This window comes from Eleutherodactylus coqui, chromosome 4, assembly GCF_035609145.1.
Source record: "Eleutherodactylus coqui strain aEleCoq1 chromosome 4, aEleCoq1.hap1, whole genome shotgun sequence".
Lineage (NCBI taxonomy): Eukaryota > Metazoa > Chordata > Amphibia > Anura > Eleutherodactylidae > Eleutherodactylus > Eleutherodactylus coqui.
In genome coordinates this window covers 80,493,889-80,500,335 of record NC_089840.1, presented here as the reverse complement: position 1 = coordinate 80,500,335, position 6,447 = coordinate 80,493,889, and positions in this window count along the sequence as shown.

Below are 6,447 nucleotides of genomic sequence, written 5' to 3'. Positions count from 1 at the left end.
TAAATGGAGCCGGCTCTATTGCCGTCTCCATTGAATGCAATGAGCTGAACAGCTCCGGCCCGTTTCTAATGAAACGCGGCTAGGAGCAGATTTTCGGGCGATTTGCGGGCGACTTGCGCGCACCGGTCATGCGATTTGCGGATGCGCATCCGTCATGCGATCCGCAAATCGCGTGAAAAAACGCCCGTGTGACTAAGGCCTAAGGAGAAAAGATAGCGTTTCCGGCCCCCATTTTTCCTGAAAATACATATAGGATTTTCTGGATGGTCCTTACTCAAATATGGATCATTTTTCAGAATAGCCCAATTTTTCTTCAATATTGACTTAATCTGACTAAATTCTGAGCTTTATTTAGTGATAAATGTGGTTTTAATCTTAGATTTTTCTTTTTCCTTCTTTTTATTTTTGTTATGCTCGCCCTCTTCTAATACTCTATGGTATTCTGCCTCATTGATAGTTTTGGTGTACCCTTTTTCCCACTGTCTTCTTTTTACCACTTCTACCTGGTGTTTAAATGTGTCAGTTGAGGAGCAATTTCGGGCATAACTTTTAAAACGCCCATGTGCATGTACCCATAGAAGCAAAAAACAAACACACGAACGGCTTACAGACCAAATATGGAGGCCACGTGGAACTGCACATGTATAAAAAGCCCCTTTTTTGCAGATGGAAGACTGGCTTTTTTTAATGTAAGTGTGCGCCTAACTTAAAGGTGGTTTCCCACAGGTGAGAAAAATGTGAGTTTTTGCCTGCTGCAATAGTCAGTTAAAAAGCAGATTAAGAAACCAATGATTTTCATTGGTTTCTTTCCGACTTGCGATATTTTCAATGATTAATAAATCAGTCAATTCTGATTTTTATGCCTGCATAAAAGGAATGATGAATGAAAATGAATGATGGCCGCTTAATAATTGGCTGCGTTTTTCACTCATTTGAACGATAATCATTCCATGTAAAAGGACCTTAACTGGTAAAGGCCAGAAGAGTTAGTAGCATCACTTGACATGTATGGCTGTCATATTCTAGATAGACTGAAGAAGTGCCAGTTTGGTTCTCTGAAGGCCAAACAATTAATGCATTGCAATAGGTAATGCCAGGAATAAAGAGAACAGATGTTAACCCTTTCCAATCCAATTTGTATGCTGGTTTTCCAAGGGGGCTTACTCTTTTTCTGCAATTATACAATGGCGCTATATGCTGGCTAAAGCCAGTACTGCATGAAGTGACACGTTGGATAGGCTCCGACAGCAGAGAGGCTGGCAATATACAGTAAGAGAACCCCCCGACGGATGTCTTCCAACATCGGAGCTGTACAGCCTTAAATCATAATGTCTTCAGAGGTCAGACAGTGGATTGGAAAGGGTTAATGCTTTAGTAGCATCATTGGTTAGACAAGAATAGATATAGCATGCCGTTTATTCTTATGATAAGACTGGCTAATGGCTGAATATACAGAATAAAAGAGAGATCTGAATGAGATGTAAGCCCAAGACAACAGAAGTAGTGACTGAGCGGCATACAGAAAGAGATATATGAGATAGAATGAAATATTAGAAGATGGAGTAGAAAGGACTTCAGGTTTAAGTAAGATTGAAGTTTAAATATTACGTAGCCAAGTACATGCCGGAAGAGATGGCTAGTACTCACTGGTGGTATTTAGTAAGGCCCCATGTCCACGGCGGGTCGGATTCCGCATTCGAGAGCACACAGGAGAATCCGACCCTGTCCGCAGACAGCGACCCTGTGTACCTGTGCCTGCGGGCGGCAGCGGCGATTTGTATTCTTCGGGGACACCTGTACGGCGGATGGTCCACATGGCTTGCTGTGCACTGTTTAACGCACCTTATCACCCATCAAAATGATGGGGTGCGTTAAAAAGTACTGTCAAATGTTGTAACATGCCTTCAAAAACGCTGCTCAAAATTGTGGTAAAATACCGCGCTTTTGAACGCAGCACTTTTTGAACGCATGTGTGAGAGTGGCCTTAGTGTGGGTTTGAGCAAAACCTTGCAAGGGTTAATAGACTTAGTGTGATGCGATGGAGAAGTGGTCATATGGCTGCTCTTGTGAAGCCAAACGTCTCATAGCATTCTTATGCTTTCCATTGAATCATTATGCATGAGTTAAAGACTAAGACACAACCCACAGTTGTACATGCCAGATATAGCCCTGGTACTTAGTGGCATTTAATGAACCTGTCGAACTCCACTTGTTGTCTTCTTGCATGTGACGGCAGCGGGACCACCTATCATAACCACTTTCTATCTTGTGACTATAAAAAAGTGGCTACGATGTTGTGTCTCCACTGAGACTTTCCAGAATCATCAACTGTATCACCCAGCATCCAATGAAGTCTATGTGAGCAAATCGGGTGGAGTACTTCTGTGTCATCTGATCAAGTCTGACATCTGCTAGCTCTGTGATGTAATAACGGAATATGCTGAAGATGATGCCAAAGTCAAGAACGGACATCTTTTACTTGTTCCATAAACATAATGTGCTGCTTAAAGATTTACAAGGTTGTCTTTTTTATATATTTTACACCAATAAAGATAATTCAATCAAGCCCTGTACCCTGATCCCAGTTTGCAATGTAGGGTTTATCGTAATTTGGTTCCCAAGAAAAAATAAGTGTCTGATAGGTCCTGGATGTAGAACTTGCCCTTATCAGGAGAACAGGTGACCTCCTTCTCCATCAATCAGCGCTACAGAGAGGAGCAGACCATGCATGTAGCTCTCTACCTGGTTAATTATGGGTCTTCTGGTAAGAGCCTAGAACTTCACAACCCCCATAAACTATGGTGGAGAGCCCTACATACATAGACAGCCACCGTTGACTGATATGCTCGTTACTGGGGTGCCAGAATTCAAGGGACCCCATTCTTCTTATGTAGAGAAGACCTAAAGACTACATTGTACACCACTGGTACTTATCCAATCCAGTTCCCACATAGAAAGTACACAGGACCAGCCAAACACAGACATATCTGTGTCCAGATGATTAGAGACTGTCTGAGGCCCTTGGGTTGTAGGTTGTTCACCTCTGCTTTAAAGGCTAATTTTATTTTCTCTCATAAATAAATAGTTTTTGGGAATGGAATATGTGAAAGATTGATAAGGGTGACTCTTCTCAGCCTTGTTCCTTGCTCCTAATCAAGAGAGTCCCAGTAACCACCAAATCTTGACTTCTTTAGGTCTACGACCCCAATCAGTTTTGAGAGTTAAATGCTGATTTGCAGTCTAAAGACTGCAATAAAAGTGGGGGCCAGAGCAGGGTCCGCAGGAGACATCAGGGGAGGTGCCGCATGGCTCCGCGGAATCCAGCCCTGGGAGTAGCGACGTCCGTCAATGGAAGCTATCCGCGCGGAATCCGCGGAAAAATGCAGCATGCTGCAATTTTTCCTTTGCTTGCGGAAACCGCAATTGGTTTCTGCAAGTGTGCAGGTAGAATTGATTTCCCATAGCATGCTACGGGCGGCATTTGCTGTGCATCTACGATGCGGACGCCGTCTGCGAATTCCGCAGCAAATATCCGGCCATGAGCAGAAGCCCTAATGAACATTTCTGCTACAAACATTATACTGTAAGGACTTCACATAAACTTAGATCTTGATTTGATAAATGACCAGCTCCAGTGATAGCAATGATATAACATCCACCAGATGTTTCAGTGCAGTCTGCTATAGAGATCCTCATCATATGAGATGCTTTATAATAAGCTTTAATGATTTCAATGCCGCAGTCCCTTTGAAACCACTCTGCTAATCCATGTAATTTAATTGCTCGCTATTCTCCTTGTGTGACACCTCCTTCCCTTTGTATTACAGACCAAAGCAATTAAAGACAAACAGGATAGAGGACTTAGAACATCATCAGTGAGAAGAAGCCTTGGACTGTATGAACCATAGAAGTTTGATAGTGGTACATGTTAGTTACATTTAAAGCCATGCGATGTGGGACATCGGATAAGACTGAATATCAAGGCAAAAAGTCTCAAAAAGGCTAAGTGCCCAAAGTAGACTTTAGTTGGAACCATATTTAATATGAAGTTTGCATCTCTATATATAAAGCTGAAAGCCCTCACTGACTCACTGACTGACTCGCCAAAAGTTCTCCAACTTCCCGATGTCGTAGAAACATGAAATTTGGCGCAAGCATAGATTATCTCCAAAATAGGAAAAGAAATTGGGTCCCAACTCGATTATTCAATTCTAGCGCAAAAGAATTGGCGTAGAAATTTAACGTACATAATCTAAATCACTCACTTCCCAATGTCATAGAAACGGGAAATTTGGCACGAGCATTGATTATGTCATAAAAAGGAAAATCTCATGGGTCCAAACTCGATTATTCAATTCTATGCGCAAAAGAATTAGCGTCCAAATTTTACGTGCGGAATGTAATTTTCTTACTTTCCGGTGTCATAGAAACGGGAAATTTGGCACGAGCATTGATTATGTCATAAATAGGAAAAGTTAATAGGTCCAAAGTAACTCGATTATTCAATTCTAGCGCAAAAGAATTGGCGTCGAAATTTTACGTGCGGAATGTAATTTTCTCACTTTCCGGTGTCATAGAAACGGGAAATTTGGCACGAGCATTGATTATGTCATAAATAGGAAAAGCTAATGGGTCCCAACTCGATTATTCAATTCTATGCGCAAAAGAATTAGCGTCCAAATTTTACGTACGGAATCTAATTTTCTCACTTTCTGGTGTCATAGAAACATGAAATTTGGCACGAGCATTGATTATGTCATAAATAGGAAAAGTTAATAGGTCCCAACTTGATTATTCAATTCTATGCGCAAAAGAATTGGCGTCGAAATTTTACATGCGGAATCTATTTTCTTCACTTTCCGGTGTCTTAGAAACAGGAAATTTGGCACGAGCATTGATTATGTCATAAATAGTAAAAGCTAATGGGTCCCAACTCGATTATTCAATTCTATGCGCAAAAGAATTAGCGTCCAAATTTTACGTACGGAATCTAATTTTCTCACTTTCTGGTGTCATAGAAACATGAAATTTGGCACGAGCATTGATTATGTCATAAATAGGAAAAGTTAATAGGTCCCAACTTGATTATTCAATTCTATGCGCAAAAGAATTGGCGTCGAAATTTTACATGCGGAATCTATTTTCTTCACTTTCCGGTGTCTTAGAAACAGGAAATTTGGCACGAGCATTGATTATGTCATAAATAGTAAAAGCTAATGGGTCCCAACTCCATTATTCAATTCTATGCGCAAAAAATTAGCGTCCAAATTTTACGTACGGAATCTAATTTTCTCACTTTCCGGTGTCATAGAAACGGGAAATTTGGCATGAGCATTGATTATGTCATAAATAGGAAAAGCTAATGGGTCCCAACTCCATTATTCAATTCTATGCACAAAAGAATTAGTGTCCAAATTTTTCGTGCGGAATGTAATTTTTTCACTTTCCGGTGTCATAGAAACAGGAAATTTGGCACGAGCATTGATTATGTCATAAATAGTAAAAGCTAATGGGTCCCAACTCGATTATTCAATTCTATGCGCAAAAGAATTAGCGTCCAAATTTTACGTACGGAATCTAATTTTCTCACTTTCTGGTATCATAGAAACATGAAATTTGGCACGAGCATTGATTACGTCATAAATAGGAAAAGTTAATAGGTCCCAACTTGATTATTCAATTCTATGCGCAAAAGAATTGGCGTCGAAATTTTACATGCGGAATCTAATTTCTTCACTTTCCGGTGTCATAGAAACAGGAAATTTGGCACGAGCATTGATTATGTCATAAATAGTAAAAGCTAATGGGTCCCAACTCCATTATTCAATTCTTTGCGCAAAAGATTTAGAGTCCAAGTTTTACGTGTGGAATGTAATTTTCTCCCTTTCCGGTGTCATAGAAACGTGAAATTTGGCACGAGCATTGATTATGTCATAAATAGGAAAAGTTAATAGGTCCCAACTCCATTATTCAATTCTAGCGCAAAAGAATTGGCGTCGAAATTTTACGTGCGGAATATAATTTTTTCACTTTCCGGTGTCATAGAAACAGGAAATTTGGCACGAGCATTGATTATGTCATAAATAGTAAAAGCTAATGGGTCCCAACTCGATTATTCAATTCTATGCACAAAAGAATTAGCGTCCAAATTTTACGTACGGAATCTAATTTTCTCACTTTCCGGTGTCATAGAAACGGAAAATTTAGCACGAGCATTGATTATGTCATAAATAGTGAAAGCTAATGGGTCCCAACTCCATTATTCAATTCTATGCGCAAAAGAATTAGCGTCCAAATTTTACGTACATAATCTATAATGTAATTTTCTCACTTCCCAATGTCATAGAAACATGAAATTTGGCACAAGCATTGATTGTGTCATAAATATGAAAAGTTAATGGGTCCCAACTCGATTATTCAATTCTAAGCGCAAAAGAATTAGTGTCC